The sequence below is a fragment of the Myxine glutinosa genome, chromosome 13 (assembly GCF_964187855.1).
Source record: "Myxine glutinosa chromosome 13, kmMyxGlut1.1, whole genome shotgun sequence".
NCBI classification, from domain to species: domain Eukaryota; kingdom Metazoa; phylum Chordata; class Myxini; order Myxiniformes; family Myxinidae; genus Myxine; species Myxine glutinosa.
Window position 1 is genome coordinate 77,970,078 of NC_136273.1, and position 20,186 is coordinate 77,990,263.

Sequence of the window (20,186 nt, forward strand, 5' to 3'; positions counted from 1 at the left end):
TCCCCTTTTCTCCCGCCTCTGGAACAAACTCCCCCACTCCCTTCAATCCCACTCCTCCCTCCAGGTCTTTAAAACAGCTGTTCACCACCATCTCTTATCTTCCCCCATCCAAAACCTTGATCTTTTATACCCCCGGTAATTCACCCCAGAGTCCTTGCAGTGTTCATATGTTTTATTCCTCTCCCACCTCCCCCCAAGTCCTCCCGATGTCCCTGCTCTCAAATGTTGTGTTTGTGGCCTTCCCCCTCTCTCCCCATCTTGTCTGCCACTCCCCTTGTTTTTTGTGTTTTGTGTGTCGGTTTGACTTTTTGTGTGATTAATGTTAGCTCTTTCACGAGCCTCGATCTTGTATACAAAAAAAAAAAAAAAAAAAAAAAAAGATATGTCGAAAAGTTGTGGATGACTTTTGACAAATTTAGGTGGATGAGTTTAGTTAGGTGACAAGAACAAGCCGATTAGATTTTGGTTCATGTCCGAATCCAGATCTGACCTATCAGTGGGATACAAAACATAAATTGTTCAGCCTGGCGGAGGTATGCACCCTACCGAGTGTCGTGCTAGTTTTGGCTGCTATCTCCCCACATGAGTGGGTTTCAGGAGGTGGTGAGGAGATAGACCTACCAGCGTGTCTAACAGATTATGTGTTGAAATATTGTCCTTTGTGATTAAAAACATGTGATGTGGTTCTCAATTCACTGCACATACGCTTCCCAATAACATCAAACCATAACCATTTGTGGTTTCATCTGATATGCAAATATACGTGATGCAGGCATAATAATGAAAAGCAAAGGGAATGCAGAAATTATCTCAGTTTTGTGTGTGAACAGCAGATTGTGTGTCAAGGCTGCTAAGCAACCTCATTCCATGCTACAAAACAATAACATGGGCCATCTTAACAAATATGGCGCATTATGGAAACAATAGAGTCAGGACGGGGACATCTTACCCACCTTCCTCTACAATTTGAAAAAGTCGAAAGGTTAAACGCATCGTGCCTGTTACGTGTTTGGCACATGTTGCAGTGGACATGAAAATAAAACAAGCGGTGTAACATTTTGTTTTTGTTCATTTTCTGTAACTAGAAACACCCGCTCCCTCTGGGAGCATTCTGGGTGGGTGGGTGGGTGGGGGTGGGAGGACATTGGGGGAGGTTGGGCAAATATATATTTTGGGCTGTGGCAAGTAATCCCCACTGTCTCCAGTCGGAGTCAGTAAACCACTTCCACTGTGCCATGTGTACAGGGGAAAATCGTAGTCTCCCACCCCACTTGATGGGTTGGCTGGGGTCTTTTTTGTATCCTTTACTTTACCCTGGGTACCCCCAGTATGTATGCAAAATTTATTGGAGGTTGGTTTAACCGTGTTTTTTTCCTGTGATTTTCAGATGTACACACTCATCCACAGAAAGGTGCCTTATTACCTACTAGCAGAAGTACCCTGCGTTGCCGAGCAGGGGAGGGGAGGAGGGGGTGTAGGGAGGGGATGGAGGAAGAGGGTAGTGGAGGGGGGCAGGGGGGAGGGAGGTATGAGGGGGGAGAGAGGCAGGAGAGGGAGGGGGTTCATATCACCTTTTCGGTGAATATATGCGGGTAAATGTGGCGTTCATCACGTTTCTGAGTTAAGTGTGATGCCGATCAGGAAGAAGAAGAAGCCGTACTACTAACTTCGTACACTTCCGGAATTGTTTGATTTATTTGTATTCAAATGTCTGGTGATTGTTTTGTATTTATTTATGCGAATATGTACTTGTATATAACTGTCATTAATTTAAAAAGGCGTTTGGCACTGTCGACCTATTTTTTTTTTTTTAAACTCCAAAACAACGAACTTATTTTTTTCAATTTTTTTTTGGCATAAAACACTCCCAGGCACTCACTGATGAACCTCTGAAAGTTTGACGAAGATCTGTTCAGCCATCTCTGAGAAAAATGGCGACACAGGCACACACGGACCAACATCTCTCTTATATACGGTAGTAGCTTGCCACTGACGGTGGGCGGAGGTTATGTTTTCACATCTCTCTGTTTGCCTGTCTGTCTGTCTGTTTGTCTGTGCACAGGATATCTCAAGAAGATGTGGACGGATTTTGACGAAACTTGGTGGAGAGGTTTGGTATGTGACACGGACAAAATGACTACATTTTGGTTCAGGTCCTAATCCAGATCAGACCTATCTGTCGGATACAATACGTAAACTGTTCAGCCTGCTGTAAGCATGTGCTCTACCAGGTGTTCATCACCAACATCTTCAAACCAGGTGTTCCACCACCACCTAGGATGGTGGTGAACACTGAACAGCTGTCTTGAAGACATGGAGAGAAGAATGAGATTGAAGAGAATGTGGAAGTTGATTCCACAGATGGGAAAAAGAGGAACAAATGAGTGGAGGTGAGCAGTGATTCTGGATTTTGGGAGGTTCACCAGAGGGGGGTTGATTGTGGACCGCATGTGCCCTACAGGAACCTGTAGGGGAAGGGGCAAAGCATGGAAAGAGCAGAGGGTAAAATAAGATAAGAGAGGAGGCGGTATAAGACAGAGAGACCACTGACCTGTCTGCAATGGGAAAATGATAAGCTTCATAGAGTCAGATTTGATGTGGGAGATTTCAATGATCTTGAAGGCCTTGGTTGTCACAGGGTCAAGCTGAGCAATGTGTGAGGCAGGGGCACCAGCCCAGAGGGGAGAGCAGTATTCCATCAAGCTGCTGATGAAGGCCTTGTCGTTGGATAGGAGTTCAGGTGTGCCAAGGAAGGACTTTGTATGATGGAGGATGCCCAGTTGACGACTGGCTATGCAGACCAATTTTGAAATGTGGTTTGCCGAAGAAAGATCATTGCTGATAGTGAGACCCAGGAGTTTGAGTGAATGAACTTCCTTAAGAGGATTGGTAAGAAAATGGATGGGAGGGTTTTTTGGACGGTCCTTTAGGAGAGAGAGACAGTGAGAGGGTGAGATTTGTTTGGATTGAATTACAGTGAGAGGGTGAGATTTGTTTGGATTGAATTACAGTGAGAGGGTGAGATTTGTTTGGATTGAATTACAGTGAGAGGGTGAGATTTGTTTGGATTGAATTACAGTGAGAGTGAGAGATTTGTTTGGATTGAATTACAGTGAGAGTGAGAGATTTGTTTGGATTGAATTACAGTGAGAGTGTGAGATTTGTTTGGATTGAATTACAGTGAGAGGGTGAGATTTGTTTGGATTGAATTACAGTGAGAGTGAGAGATTTGTTTGGATTGAATTACAGTGAGAGTGAGAGATTTGTTTGGATTGAATTACAGTGAGAGTGTGAGATTTGTTTGGATTGAATTACAGTGAGAGGGTGAGATTTGTTTGGATTGAATTACAGTGAGAGTGAGAGATTTGTTTGGATTGAATTACAGTGAGAGTGAGAGATTTGTTTGGATTGAATTACAGTGAGAGTGAGAGATTTGTTTGGATTGAATTACAGTGAGAGTGAGAGATTTGTTTGGATTGAATTACAGTGAGAGTGAGAGATTTGTTTGGATTGAATTACAGTGAGAGTGAGAGATTTGTTTGGATTGAATTACAGTGAGAGTGAGAGATTTGTTTGGATTGAATTACAGTGAGAGTGAGAGATTTGTTTGGATTGAATTACAGTGAGAGTGAGAGATTTGTTTGGATTGAATTACAGTGAGAGTGAGAGATTTGTTTGGATTGAAAGACAGTGAGAGGGTGAGATTTGTTTGGATTGAATTACAGTGAGAGGGTGAGATTTGTTTGGATTGAATTACAGTGAGAGGGTGAGATTTGTTTGGATTGAAAGACAGTGAGAGTGAGAGATTTGTTTGGATTGAATTACAGTGAGAGTGAGAGATTTGTTTGGATTGAAAGACAGTGAGAGTGAGAGATTTGTTTGGATTGAATTACAGTGAGAGGGTGAGATTTGTTTGGATTGAATTACAGTGAGAGGGTGAGATTTGTTTGGATTGAATTACAGTGAGAGGGTGAGATTTGTTTGGATTGAAAGACAGTGAGAGGGTGAGATTTGTTTGGATTGAAAGACAGTGAGAGTGAGAGATTTGTTTGGATTGAATTACAGTGAGAGTGAGAGATTTGTTTGGATTGAATTACAGTGAGAGTGAGAGATTTGTTTGGATTGAAAGACAGTGAGAGTGAGAGATTTGTTTGGATTGAATTACATTGAGAGTGAGAGATTTGTTTGGATTGAAAGACAGTGAGAGTGAGAGATTTGTTTGGATTGAATTACAGTGAGAGGGTGAGATTTGTTTGGATTGAATTACAGTGAGAGTGAGAGATTTGTTTGGATTGAATTACAGTGAGAGTGAGAGATTTGTTTGGATTGAATTACAGTGAGAGTGAGAGATTTGTTTGGATTGAATTACAGTGAGAGTGAGAGATTTGTTTGGATTGAATTACAGTGAGAGTGAGAGATTTGTTTGGATTGAATTACAGTGAGAGTGAGAGATTTGTTTGGATTGAATTACAGTGAGAGTGAGAGATTTGTTTGGATTGAAAGACAGTGAGAGGGTGAGATTTGTTTGGATTGAATTACAGTGAGAGGGTGAGATTTGTTTGGATTGAATTACAGTGAGAGGGTGAGATTTGTTTGGATTGAAAGACAGTGAGAGTGAGAGATTTGTTTGGATTGAATTACAGTGAGAGTGAGAGATTTGTTTGGATTGAAAGACAGTGAGAGTGAGAGATTTGTTTGGATTGAATTACAGTGAGAGGGTGAGATTTGTTTGGATTGAATTACAGTGAGAGGGTGAGATTTGTTTGGATTGAATTACAGTGAGAGGGTGAGATTTGTTTGGATTGAAAGACAGTGAGAGGGTGAGATTTGTTTGGATTGAAAGACAGTGAGAGTGAGAGATTTGTTTGGATTGAATTACAGTGAGAGTGAGAGATTTGTTTGGATTGAATTACAGTGAGAGTGAGAGATTTGTTTGGATTGAATTACATTGAGAGTGAGAGATTTGTTTGGATTGAAAGACAGTGAGAGTGAGAGATTTGTTTGGATTGAATTACAGTGAGAGGGTGAGATTTGTTTGGATTGAATTACAGTGAGAGTGAGAGATTTGTTTGGATTGAATTACAGTGAGAGGGTGAGATTTGTTTGGATTGAATTACAGTGAGAGTGAGAGATTTGTTTGGATTGAATTACAGTGAGAGTGAGAGATTTGTTTGGATTGAATTACAGTGAGAGTGAGAGATTTGTTTGGATTGAAAGACAGTGAGAGTGAGAGATTTGTTTGGATTGAATTACAGTGAGAGTGAGAGATTTGTTTGGATTGAATTACAGTGAGAGTGAGAGATTTGTTTGGATTGAATTACAGTGAGAGTGAGAGATTTGTTTGGATTGAAAGACAGTGAGAGGGTGAGATTTGTTTGGATTGAATTACAGTGAGAGGGTGAGATTTGTTTGGATTGAATTACAGTGAGAGTGAGAGATTTGTTTGGATTGAATTACAGTGAGAGTGAGAGATTTGTTTGGATTGAATTACAGTGAGAGTGAGAGATTTGTTTGGATTGAATTGCAGTGAGAGTGAGAGATTTGTTTTGATTGAATTACAGTGAGAGTGAGAGATTTGTTTGGATTGAATTGCAGTGAGAGTGAGAGATTTGTTTGGATTGAATTGCAGTGAGAGTGAGAGATTTGTTTGGATTGAATTACAGTGAGAGTGAGAGATTTGTTTGGATTGAATTACAGTGAGAGGGTGAGATTTGTTTGGATTGAATTACAGTGAGAGGGTGAGATTTGTTTGGATTGAATTGCAGTGAGAGTGAGAGATTTGTTTGGATTGAATTGCAGTGAGAGTGAGAGATTTCTTTGGATTGAATTACAGTGAGAGTGTGAGATTTGTTTGGATTGAATTACAGTGAGAGTGAGAGATTTGTTTGGATTGAATTACAGTGAGAGTGAGAGATTTGTTTGGATTGAATTACAGTGAGAGTGAGAGATTTGTTTGGATTGAAAGACAGTGAGAGGGTGAGATTTGTTTGGATTGAATTACAGTGAGAGTGAGAGATTTGTTTGGATTGAATTGCAGTGAGAGTGAGAGATTTGTTTGGATTGAATTACAGTGAGAGTGAGAGATTTGTTTGGATTGAAAGACAGTGAGAGGGTGAGATTTGTTTGGATTGAAAGACAGTGAGAGTGAGAGATTTGTTTGGATTGAATTACAGTGAGAGTGAGAGATTTGTTTGGATTGAATTACAGTGAGAGTGAGAGATTTCTTTGGATTGAATTACAGTGAGAGTGTGAGATTTGTTTGGATTGAAAGACAGTGAGAGTGAGAGATTTGTTTGGATTGAATTACAGTGAGAGTGAGAGATTTGTTTGGATTGAAAGACAGTGAGAGTGAGAGATTTGTTTGGATTGAATTACAGTGAGAGTGAGAGATTTGTTTGGATTGAATTACAGTGAGAGTGAGAGATTTCTTTGGATTGAATTACAGTGAGAGGGTGAGATTTGTTTGGATTGAAAGACAGTGAGAGTGAGAGATTTGTTTGGATTGAATTACAGTGAGAGGGTGAGATTTGTTTGGATTGAAAGACAGTGAGAGTGAGAGATTTGTTTGGATTGAATTACAGTGAGAGTGAGAGATTTGTTTGGATTGAATTACAGTGAGAGTGAGAGATTTCTTTGGATTGAATTACAGTGAGAGTGAGAGATTTGTTTGGATTGAAAGACAGTGAGAGGGTGAGATTTGTTTGGATTGAAAGACAGTGAGAGGGTGAGATTTGTTTGGATTGAATTACAGTGAGAGTGAGAGATTTGTTTGGATTGAATTACAGTGAGAGTGAGAGATTTCTTTGGATTGAATTACAGTGAGAGTGTGAGATTTGTTTGGATTGAATTACAGTGAGAGTGAGAGATTTGTTTGGATTGAATTACAGTGAGAGTGAGAGATTTGTTTGGATTGAATTACAGTGAGAGTGAGAGATTTGTTTGGATTGAAAGACAGTGAGAGGGTGAGATTTGTTTGGATTGAAAGACAGTGAGAGTGAGAGATTTGTTTGGATTGAATTACAGTGAGAGTGAGAGATTTGTTTGGATTGAAAGACAGTGAGAGGGTGAGATTTGTTTGGATTGAATTACAGTGAGAGTGTGAGATTTGTTTGGATTGAATTACAGTGAGAGTGTGAGATTTGTTTGGATTGAATTACAGTGAGAGTGAGAGATTTGTTTGGATTGAATTACAGTGAGAGTGAGAGATTTGTTTGGATTGAATTACAGTGAGAGTGAGAGATTTGTTTGGATTGAAAGACAGTGAGAGGGTGAGATTTGTTTGGATTGAAAGACAGTGAGAGTGAGAGATTTGTTTGGATTGAATTACAGTGAGAGTGAGAGATTTGTTTGGATTGAATTACAGTGAGAGTGAGAGATTTGTTTGGATTGAATTACAGTGAGAGGGTGAGATTTGTTTGGATTGAATTACAGTGAGAGGGTGAGATTTGTTTGGATTGAATTACAGTGAGAGTGAGAGATTTGTTTGGATTGAATTACAGTGAGAGTGAGAGATTTGTTTGGATTGAATTACAGTGAGAGTGAGAGATTTGTTTGGATTGAATTACAGTGAGAGTGAGAGATTTGTTTGGATTGAATTACAGTGAGAGTGAGAGATTTGTTTGGATTGAAAGACAGTGAGAGGGTGAGATTTGTTTGGATTGAATTACAGTGAGAGGGTGAGATTTGTTTGGATTGAATTACAGTGAGAGGGTGAGATTTGTTTGGATTGAAAGACAGTGAGAGTGAGAGATTTGTTTGGATTGAATTACAGTGAGAGTGAGAGATTTGTTTGGATTGAAAGACAGTGAGAGTGAGAGATTTGTTTGGATTGAATTACAGTGAGAGGGTGAGATTTGTTTGGATTGAATTACAGTGAGAGGGTGAGATTTGTTTGGATTGAATTACAGTGAGAGGGTGAGATTTGTTTGGATTGAAAGACAGTGAGAGGGTGAGATTTGTTTGGATTGAAAGACAGTGAGAGTGAGAGATTTGTTTGGATTGAATTACAGTGAGAGTGAGAGATTTGTTTGGATTGAATTACAGTGAGAGTGAGAGATTTGTTTGGATTGAAAGACAGTGAGAGTGAGAGATTTGTTTGGATTGAATTACATTGAGAGTGAGAGATTTGTTTGGATTGAAAGACAGTGAGAGTGAGAGATTTGTTTGGATTGAATTACAGTGAGAGGGTGAGATTTGTTTGGATTGAATTACAGTGAGAGTGAGAGATTTGTTTGGATTGAATTACAGTGAGAGTGAGAGATTTGTTTGGATTGAATTACAGTGAGAGTGAGAGATTTGTTTGGATTGAAAGACAGTGAGAGTGAGAGATTTGTTTGGATTGAATTACAGTGAGAGTGAGAGATTTGTTTGGATTGAATTACAGTGAGAGTGAGAGATTTGTTTGGATTGAATTACAGTGAGAGTGAGAGATTTGTTTGGATTGAATTACAGTGAGAGGGTGAGATTTGTTTGGATTGAATTACAGTGAGAGGGTGAGATTTGTTTGGATTGAATTACAGTGAGAGTGAGAGATTTGTTTGGATTGAATTACAGTGAGAGTGAGAGATTTGTTTGGATTGAATTACAGTGAGAGTGTGAGATTTGTTTGGATTGAATTACAGTGAGAGTGAGAGATTTGTTTGGATTGAATTACAGTGAGAGTGAGAGATTTGTTTGGATTGAATTACAGTGAGAGTGAGAGATTTGTTTGGATTGAATTGCAGTGAGAGTGAGAGATTTGTTTTGATTGAATTACAGTGAGAGTGAGAGATTTGTTTGGATTGAATTGCAGTGAGAGTGAGAGATTTGTTTGGATTGAATTGCAGTGAGAGTGAGAGATTTGTTTGGATTGAATTACAGTGAGAGTGAGAGATTTGTTTGGATTGAATTACAGTGAGAGGGTGAGATTTGTTTGGATTGAATTACAGTGAGAGGGTGAGATTTGTTTGGATTGAATTGCAGTGAGAGTGAGAGATTTGTTTGGATTGAATTGCAGTGAGAGTGAGAGATTTCTTTGGATTGAATTACAGTGAGAGTGTGAGATTTGTTTGGATTGAATTACAGTGAGAGTGAGAGATTTGTTTGGATTGAATTACAGTGAGAGTGAGAGATTTGTTTGGATTGAATTACAGTGAGAGTGAGAGATTTGTTTGGATTGAAAGACAGTGAGAGGGTGAGATTTGTTTGGATTGAAAGACAGTGAGAGTGAGAGATTTGTTTGGATTGAATTACAGTGAGAGTGAGAGATTTGTTTGGATTGAAAGACAGTGAGAGGGTGAGATTTGTTTGGATTGAATTACAGTGAGAGTGAGAGATTTGTTTGGATTGAATTGCAGTGAGAGTGAGAGATTTGTTTGGATTGAATTACAGTGAGAGTGAGAGATTTGTTTGGATTGAAAGACAGTGAGAGGGTGAGATTTGTTTGGATTGAAAGACAGTGAGAGTGAGAGATTTGTTTGGATTGAATTACAGTGAGAGTGAGAGATTTGTTTGGATTGAATTACAGTGAGAGTGAGAGATTTGTTTGGATTGAATTACAGTGAGAGTGAGAGATTTGTTTGGATTGAAAGACAGTGAGAGGGTGAGATTTGTTTGGATTGAAAGACAGTGAGAGTGAGAGATTTGTTTGGATTGAATTACAGTGAGAGTGAGAGATTTGTTTGGATTGAATTACAGTGAGAGTGAGAGATTTGTTTGGATTGAAAGACAGTGAGAGTGAGAGATTTGTTTGGATTGAATTACAGTGAGAGTGAGAGATTTGTTTGGATTGAAAGACAGTGAGAGGGTGAGATTTGTTTGGATTGAATTACAGTGAGAGTGTGAGATTTGTTTGGATTGAATTACAGTGAGAGTGAGAGATTTGTTTGGATTGAAAGACAGTGAGAGGGTGAGATTTGTTTGGATTGAATTACAGTGAGAGGGTGAGATTTGTTTGGATTGAATTACAGTGAGAGTGAGAGATTTGTTTGGATTGAATTACAGTGAGAGTGAGAGATTTCTTTGGATTGAATTACAGTGAGAGTGTGAGATTTGTTTGGATTGAATTACAGTGAGAGTGAGAGATTTGTTTGGATTGAATTACAGTGAGAGTGAGAGATTTGTTTGGATTGAATTACAGTGAGAGTGAGAGATTTGTTTGGATTGAAAGACAGTGAGAGGGTGAGATTTGTTTGGATTGAAAGACAGTGAGAGTGAGAGATTTGTTTGGATTGAATTACAATGAGAGTGAGAGATTTGTTTGGATTGAAAGACAGTGAGAGGGTGAGATTTGTTTGGATTGAATTACAGTGAGAGTGTGAGATTTGTTTGGATTGAATTACAGTGAGAGTGTGAGATTTGTTTGGATTGAATTACAGTGAGAGTGAGAGATTTGTTTGGATTGAATTACAGTGAGAGTGAGAGATTTGTTTGGATTGAATTACAGTGAGAGTGAGAGATTTGTTTGGATTGAAAGACAGTGAGAGGGTGAGATTTGTTTGGATTGAAAGACAGTGAGAGTGAGAGATTTGTTTGGATTGAATTACAGTGAGAGTGAGAGATTTGTTTGGATTGAATTACAGTGAGAGTGAGAGATTTGTTTGGATTGAAAGACAGTGAGAGGGTGAGATTTGTTTGGATTGAATTACAGTGAGAGTGAGAGATTTGTTTGGATTGAAAGACAGTGAGAGTGAGAGATTTGTTTGGATTGAATTACAATGAGAGGGTGAGATTTGTTTGGATTGAATTACAGTGAGAGGGTGAGATTTGTTTGGATTGAATTACAGTGAGAGGGTGAGATTTGTTTGGATTGAATTACAGTGAGAGGGTGAGATTTGTTTGGATTGAATTACAGTGAGAGTGAGAGATTTGTTTGGATTGAATTACAGTGAGAGTGAGAGATTTGTTTGGATTGAATTACAGTGAGAGTGAGAGATTTGTTTGGATTGAATTACAGTGAGAGGGTGAGATTTGTTTGGATTGAAAGACAGTGAGAGGGTGAGATTTGTTTGGATTGAATTACAGTGAGAGGGTGAGATTTGTTTGGATTGAATTACAGTGAGAGGGTGAGATTTGTTTGGATTGAATTACAGTGAGAGTGGGAGATTTGTTTGGATTGAATTACAGTGAGAGTGAGAGATTTGTTTGGATTGAATTACAGTGAGAGTGTGAGATTTGTTTGGATTGAATTACAGTGAGAGTGTGAGATTTGTTTGGATTGAATTACAGTGAGAGTGAGAGATTTGTTTGGATTGAATTACAGTGAGAGGGTGAGATTTGTTTGGATTGAATTACAGTGAGAGGGTGAGATTTGTTTGGATTGAATTACAGTGAGAGGGTGAGATTTGTTTGGATTGAATTACAGTGAGAGTGTGAGATTTGTTTGGATTGAATTACAATGAGAGTGTGAGATTTGTTTGGATTGAATTACAGTGAGAGGGTGAGATTTGTTTGGATTGAATTACAGTGAGAGTGTGAGATTTGTTTGGATTGAATTACAGTGAGAGTGTGAGATTTGTTTGGATTGAATTACAGTGAGAGGGTGAGATTTGTTTGGATTGAATTACAATGAGAGTGTGAGATTTGTTTGGATTGAATTGCAGGGAGAGTGAGAGATTTGTTTGGATTGAATTACAGTGAGAGTGAGAGATTTGTTTGGATTGAATTACAGTGAGAGTGGGAGATTTGTTTGGATTGAATTACAGTGAGAGTGAGAGATTTGTTTGGATTGAATTACAATGAGAGTGTGAGATTTGTTTGGATTGAATTGCAGGGAGAGTGAGAGATTTGTTTGGATTGAATTACAGTGAGAGTGGGAGATTTGTTTGGATTGAATTACAGTGAGAGTGAGAGATTTGTTTGGATTGAATTACAGTGAGAGGGTGAGATTTGTTTGGATTGAATTACAGTGAGAGTGAGAGATTTGTTTGGATTGAATTACAGTGAGAGTGAGAGATTTGTTTGGATTGAAAGACAGTGAGAGGGTGAGATTTGTTTGGATTGAATTACAGTGAGAGGGTGAGATTTGTTTGGATTGAATTACAGTGAGAGGGTGAGATTTGTTTGGATTGAATTACAGTGAGAGTGAGAGATTTGTTTGGATTGAATTACAGTGAGAGGGTGAGATTTGTTTGGATTGAATTACAATGAGAGTGTGAGATTTGTTTGGATTGAATTGCAGGGAGAGTGAGAGATTTGTTTGGATTGAATTACAGTGAGAGTGGGAGATTTGTTTGGATTGAATTACAGTTAGAGTGAGAGATTTGTTTGGATTGAATTACAGTGAGAGGGTGAGATTTGTTTGGATTGAATTACAGTTAGAGTGAGAGATTTGTTTGGATTGAATTACAGTGAGAGGGTGAGATTTGTTTGGATTGAATTACAGTGAGAGTGAGAGATTTGTTTGGATTGAAAGACAGTGAGAGGGTGAGATTTGTTTGGATTGAATTACAGTGAGAGTGAGAGATTTGTTTGGATTGAATTACAGTGAGAGTGAGAGATTTGTTTGGATTGAAAGACAGTGAGAGGGTGAGATTTGTTTGGATTGAATTACAGTGAGAGTGAGAGATTTGTTTGGATTGAATTACAGTGAGAGTGTGAGATTTGTTTGGATTGAATTACAGTGAGAGTGTGAGATTTGTTTGGATTGAATTACAGTGAGAGTGAGAGATTTGTTTGGATTGAAAGACAGTGAGAGGGTGAGATTTGTTTGGATTGAATTACAGTGAGAGTGAGAGATTTGTTTGGATTGAATTACAGTGAGAGTGAGAGATTTGTTTGGATTGAAAGACAGTGAGAGGGTGAGATTTGTTTGGATTGAATTGCAGTGAGAGTGAGAGATTTGTTTGGATTGAATTACAGTGAGAGTGAGAGATTTGTTTGGATTGAAAGACAGTGAGAGGGTGAGATTTGTTTGGATTGAATTACAGTGAGAGTGGGAGATTTGTTTGGATTGAATTACAGTGAGAGTGAGAGATTTGTTTGGATTGAATTACAATGAGAGTGAGAGATTTGTTTGGATTGAATTACAGTGAGAGTGTGAGATTTGTTTGGATTGAATTGCAGTGAGAGTGAGAGATTTGTTTGGATTGAATTACAGTGAGAGTGGGAGATTTGTTTGGATTGAATTACAGTGAGAGGGTGAGATTTGTTTGGATTGAAAGACAGTGAGAGGGTGAGATTTGTTTGGATTGAATTACAGTGAGAGTGAGAGATTTGTTTGGATTGAATTGCAGGGAGAGTGAGAGATTTGTTTGGATTGAATTACAGTGAGAGTGAGAGATTTGTTTGGATTGAATTGCAGGGAGAGTGAGAGATTTGTTTGGATTGAATTACAGTGAGAGTGAGAGATTTGTTTGGATTGAATTACAGTGAGAGTGAGAGATTTGTTTGGATTGAAAGACAGTGAGAGGGTGAGATTTGTTTGGATTGAATTACAATGAGAGTGAGAGATTTGTTTGGATTGAATTGCAGTGAGAGTGAGAGATTTGTTTGGATTGAATTACAGTGAGAGGGTGAGATTTGTTTGGATTGAATTACAGTGAGAGGGTGAGATTTGTTTGGATTGAATTACAATGAGAGTGAGAGATTTGTTTGGATTGAATTACAGTGAGAGTGAGAGATTTGTTTGGATTGAATTACAGTGAGAGTGTGAGATTTGTTTGGATTGAATTACAGTGAGAGTGAGAGATTTGTTTGGATTGAATTACAGTGAGAGTGAGAGATTTGTTTGGATTGAAAGACAGTGAGAGGGTGAGATTTGTTTGGATTGAATTACAATGAGAGTGAGAGATTTGTTTGGATTGAATTACAGTGAGAGTGAGAGATTTGTTTGGATTGAATTACAGTGAGAGTGAGAGATTTGTTTGGATTGAATTACAGTGAGAGTGAGAGATTTGTTTGGATTGAATTACAGTGAGAGTGTGAGATTTGTTTGGATTGAATTACAGTGAGAGTGGGAGATTTGTTTGGATTGAATTGCAGTGAGAGGGTGAGATTTGTTTGGATTGAATTACAGTGAGAGTGAGAGATTTGTTTGGATTGAATTGCAGTGAGAGTGAGAGATTTGTTTGGATTGAATTACAGTGAGAGTGGGAGATTTGTTTGGATTGAATTACAGTGAGAGTGTGAGATTTGTTTGGATTGAATTACAGTGAGAGTGAGAGATTTGTTTGGATTGAATTACAGTGAGAGTGAGAGATTTGTTTGGATTGAATTACAATGAGAGTGAGAGATTTGTTTGGATTGAATTACAATGAGAGTGAGAGATTTGTTTGGATTGAAAGACAGTGAGAGTGAGAGATTTGTTTGGATTGAATTACAGTGAGAGTGTGAGATTTGTTTGGATTGAATTACAGTGAGAGTGGGAGATTTGTTTGGATTGAATTACAGTGAGAGTGAGAGATTTGTTTGGATTGAATTACAGTGAGAGTGAGAGATTTGTTTGGATTGAATTACAGTGAGAGTGTGAGATTTGTTTGGATTGAATTACAGTGAGAGTGTGAGATTTGTTTGGATTGAATTACAGTGAGAGGGTGAGATTTGTTTGGATTGAATTACAATGAGAGTGTGAGATTTGTTTGGATTGAATTGCAGGGAGAGTGAGAGATTTGTTTGGATTGAATTACAGTGAGAGTGAGAGATTTGTTTGGATTGAATTACAGTGAGAGTGGGAGATTTGTTTGGATTGAATTACAGTGAGAGTGAGAGATTTGTTTGGATTGAAAGACAGTGAGAGGGTGAGATTTGTTTGGATTGAATTACAGTGAGAGGGTGAGATTTGTTTGGATTGAATTACAATGAGAGTGTGAGATTTGTTTGGATTGAATTGCAGGGAGAGTGAGAGATTTGTTTGGATTGAATTACAGTGAGAGTGGGAGATTTGTTTGGATTGAATTACAGTGAGAGTGAGAGATTTGTTTGGATTGAATTACAGTGAGAGTGAGAGATTTGTTTGGATTGAACGACAGTGAGAGGGTGAGATTTGTTTGGATTGAATTACAGTGAGAGGGTGAGATTTGTTTGGATTGAATTACAGTGAGAGGGTGAGATTTGTTTGGATTGAATTACAGTGAGAGTGAGAGATTTGTTTGGATTGAATTACAGTGAGAGGGTGAGATTTGTTTGGATTGAATTACAGTGAGAGTGAGAGATTTGTTTGGATTGAAAGACAGTGAGAGGGTGAGATTTGTTTGGATTGAATTACAGTGAGAGTGAGAGATTTGTTTGGATTGAATTACAGTGAGAGTGTGAGATTTGTTTGGATTGAATTACAGTGAGAGTGAGAGATTTGTTTGGATTGAATTACAGTGAGAGTGAGAGATTTGTTTGGATTGAAAGACAGTGAGAGGGTGAGATTTGTTTGGATTGAATTACAGTGAGAGTGAGAGATTTGTTTGGATTGAATTACAGTGAGAGTGAGAGATTTGTTTGGATTGAAAGACAGTGAGAGGGTGAGATTTGTTTGGATTGAATTACAGTGAGAGTGAGAGATTTGTTTGGATTGAAAGACAGTGAGAGGGTGAGATTTGTTTGGATTGAATTGCAGTGAGAGTGAGAGATTTGTTTGGATTGAATTACAGTGAGAGTGAGAGATTTGTTTGGATTGAAAGACAGTGAGAGGGTGAGATTTGTTTGGATTGAATTACAGTGAGAGTGAGAGATTTGTTTGGATTGAATTACAGTGAGAGTGGGAGATTTGTTTGGATTGAATTACAGTGAGAGTGAGAGATTTGTTTGGATTGAATTACAGTGAGAGTGAGAGATTTGTTTGGATTGAATTACAGTGAGAGTGGGAGATTTGTTTGGATTGAATTACAGTGAGAGGGTGAGATTTGTTTGGATTGAATTACAGTGAGAGTGAGAGATTTGTTTGGATTGAATTACAGTGAGAGTGGGAGATTTGTTTGGATTGAATTACAGTGAGAGTGAGAGATTTGTTTGGATTGAATTACAGTGAGAGTGGGAGATTTGTTTGGATTGAATTACAGTGAGAGGGTGAGATTTGTTTGGATTGAATTACAATGAGAGTGGGAGATTTGTTTGGATTGAATTACAGTGAGAGTGGGAGATTTGTTTGGATTGAATTACAGTGAGAGTGTGAGATTTGTTTGGATTGAATTACAGTGAGAGTGTGAGATTTGTTTGGATTGAATTACAGTGAGAGTGGGAGATTTGTTTGGATTGAATTACAGTGAGAGTGAGAGATTTGTTTGGATTGAATTACAGTGAGAGTGAGAGATTTGTTTGGATTGAATTACAGTGAGAGTGTGAGATTTGTTTGGATTGAATTACAATGAGAGTGGGAGATTTGTTTGGATTGAATTACAGTGAGAGTGTGAGATTTGTTTGGATTGAATTACAGTGAGAGTGGGAGATTTGTTTGGATTGAATTACAGTGAGAGTGAGAGATTTGTTTGGATTGAATTACAGTGAGAGTGAGAGATTTGTTTGGATTGAATTACAGTGAGAGTGTGAGATTTGTTTGGATTGAATTACAGTGAGAGTGGGAGATTTGTTTGGATTGAATTACAGTGAGAGTGAGAGATTTGTTTGGATTGAATTACAGTGAGAGTGAGAGATTTGTTTGGATTGAATTATAGTGAGAGTGGGAGATTTGTTTGGATTGAATTACAGTGAGAGTGAGAGATTTGTTTGGATTGAATTACAGTGAGAGTGGGAGATTTGTTTGGATTGAATTACAATGAGAGTGAGAGATTTGTTTGGATTGAAAGACAGTGAGAGTGAGAGATTTGTTTGGATTGAATTACAGTGAGAGTGAGAGATTTGTTTGGATTGAATTACAGTGAGAGTGAGAGATTTGTTTGGATTGAATTACAGTGAGAGTGAGAGATTTGTTTGGATTGAATTACAATGAGAGTGAGAGATTTGTTTGGATTGAAAGACAGTGAGAGTGAGAGATTTGTTTGGATTGAATTACAATGAGAGTGAGAGATTTGTTTGGATTGAATTACAGTGAGAGTGAGAGATTTGTTTGGATTGAATTACAGTGAGAGTGTGAGATTTGTTTGGATTGAATTACAGTGAGAGTGAGAGATTTGTTTGGATTGAAAGACAGTGAGAGTGAGAGATTTGTTTGGATTGAATTACAATGAGAGTGAGAGATTTGTTTGGATTGAATTACAGTGAGAGTGAGAGATTTGTTTGGATTGAATTACAGTGAGAGTGAGAGATTTGTTTGGATTGAATTACAATGAGAGTGTGAGATTTGTTTGGATTGAATTACAGTGAGAGTGTGAGATTTGTTTGGATTGAATTACAATGAGAGTGAGAGATTTGTTTGGATTGAATTACAGTGAGAGTGAGAGATTTGTTTGGATTGAATTACAGTGAGAGTGAGAGATTTGTTTGGATTGAATTACAATGAGAGTGAGAGATTTGTTTGGATTGAATTACAATGAGAGTGTGAGATTTGTTTGGATTGAATTACAATGAGAGTGAGAGATTTGTTTGGATTGAATTACAGTGAGAGTGAGAGATTTGTTTGGATTGAATTACAATGAGAGTGTGAGATTTGTTTGGATTGAATTACAATGAGAGTGAGAGATTTGTTTGGATTGAATTACAGTGAGAGTGAGAGATTTGTTTGGATTGAATTACAGTGAGAGTGAGAGATTTGTTTGGATTGAATTACAATGAGAGTGAGAGATTTGTTTGGATTGAAAGACAGTGAGAGTGAGAGATTTGTTTGGATTGAATTGCAGTGAGAGTGAGAGATTTGTTTGGATTGAATTACAATGAGAGTGAGAGATTTGTTTGGATTGAAAGACAATGAGAGTGAGAGATTTGTTTGGATTGAATTACAGTGAGAGTGAGAGATTTGTTTGGATTGAATTACAATGAGAGTGAGAGATTTGTTTGGATTGAATTACAGTGAGAGTGAGAGATTTGTTTGGATTGAATTACAGTGAGAGTGAGAGATTTGTTTGGATTGAAAGACAGTGAGAGTGAGAGATTTGTTTGGATTGAATTACAATGAGAGTGTGAGATTTGTTTGGATTGAATTACAATGAGAGTGAGAGATTTGTTTGGATTGAATTACAGTGAGAGTGAGAGATTTGTTTGGATTGAATTACAGTGAGAGTGAGAGATTTGTTTGGATTGAAAGACAGTGAGAGTGAGAGATTTGTTTGGATTGAATTGCAGTGAGAGTGAGAGATTTGTTTGGATTGAATTACAATGAGAGTGAGAGATTTGTTTGGATTGAAAGACAGTGAGAGTGAGAGATTTGTTTGGATTGAATTACAATGAGAGTGAGAGATTTGTTTGGATTGAATTACAATGAGAGTGAGAGATTTGTTTGGATTGAATTGCAGTGAGAGTGTGAGATTTGTTTGGATTGAATTACAGTGAGAGGGTGAGATTTGTTTGGATTGAAAGACAGTGAGAGGGTGAGATTTGTTTGGATTGAATTACAGTGAGAGGGTGAGATTTGTTTGGATTGAATTACAATGAGAGTGAGAGATTTGTTTGGATTGAATTGCAGTGAGAGTGAGAGATTTGTTTGGATTGAATTACAGTGAGAGTGAGAGATTTGTTTGGATTGAATTGCAGTGAGAGTGAGAGATTTGTTTGGATTGAATTACAGTGAGAGTGAGAGATTTGTTTGGATTGAATTGCAGTGAGAGTGAGAGATTTGTTTGGATTGAATTACAGTGAGAGTGTGAGATTTGTTTGGATTGAATTACAATGAGAGTGAGAGATTTGTTTGGATTGAATTACAGTGAGAGTGAGAGATTTGTTTGGATTGAATTACAGTGAGAGTGGGAGATTTGTTTGGATTGAATTACAGTGAGAGTGGGAGATTTGTTTGGATTGAATTGCAGTGAGAGTGAGAGATTTGTTTGGATTGAATTGCAGTGAGAGTGGGAGATTTGTTTGGATTGAATTACAATGAGAGTGAGAGATTTGTTTGGATTGAATTACAATGAGAGTGAGAGATTTGTTTGGATTGAAAGACAGTGAGAGTGAGAGATTTGTTTGGATTGAATTACAGTGAGAGTGAGAGATTTGTTTGGATTGAATTACAGTGAGAGTGTGAGATTTGTTTGGATTGAATTATAGTGAGAGTGAGAGATTTGTTTGGATTGAATTACAGTGAGAGGGTGAGATTTGTTTGGATTGAATTACAGTGAGAGTGAGAGATTTGTTTGGATTGAATTGCAGTGAGAGTGAGAGATTTGTTTGGATTGAATTACAATGAGAGTGAGAGATTTGTTTGGATTGAAAGACAGTGAGAGGGTGAGATTTGTTTGGATTGAATTACAATGAGAGTGAGAGATTTGTTTGGATTGAATTGCAGTGAGAGTGAGAGATTTGTTTGGATTGAATTACAGTGAGAGTGAGAGATTTGTTTGGATTGAAAGACAATGAGAGTGAGAGATTTGTTTGGATTGAATTACAGTGAGAGTGAGAGATTTGTTTGGATTGAATTACAGTGAGAGTGAGAGATTTGTTTGGATTGAATTACAGTGAGAGGGTGAGATTTGTTTGGATTGAATTACAGTGAGAGGGTGAGATTTGTTTGGAGTGAATTACAATGAGAGTGAGAGATTTGTTTGGATTGAATTACAGTGAGAGTGAGAGATTTGTTTGGATTGAATTACAGTGAGAGTGAGAGATTTGTTTGGAGTGAATTACAATGAGAGTGAGAGATTTGTTTGGATTGAATTACAGTGAGAGTGAGAGATTTGTTTGGATTGAATTACAGTGAGAGGGTGAGATTTGTTTGGAGTGAATTTCAGTGAGAGTGTGAGATTTGTTTGGATTGAATTACAGTGAGAGTGGGAGATTTGTTTGGATTGAATTGCAGTGAGAGTGAGAGATTTGTTTGGATTGAATTACAGTGAGAGTGGGAGATTTGTTTGGATTGAATTACAGTGAGAGTGGGAGATTTGTTTGGATTGAATTACAATGAGAGTGAGAGATTTGTTTGGATTGAATTACAATGAGAGTGAGAGATTTGTTTGGATTGAATTACAGTGAGAGGGTGAGATTTGTTTGGATTGAATTACAGTGAGAGTGGGAGATTTGTTTGGATTGAATTGCAGTGAGAGTGAGAGATTTGTTTGGATTGAATTACAGTGAGAGTGAGAGATTTGTTTGGATTGAATTGCAGTGAGAGTGGGAGATTTGTTTGGATTGAATTGCAGTGAGAGTGAGAGATTTGTTTGGATTGAATTACAGTGAGA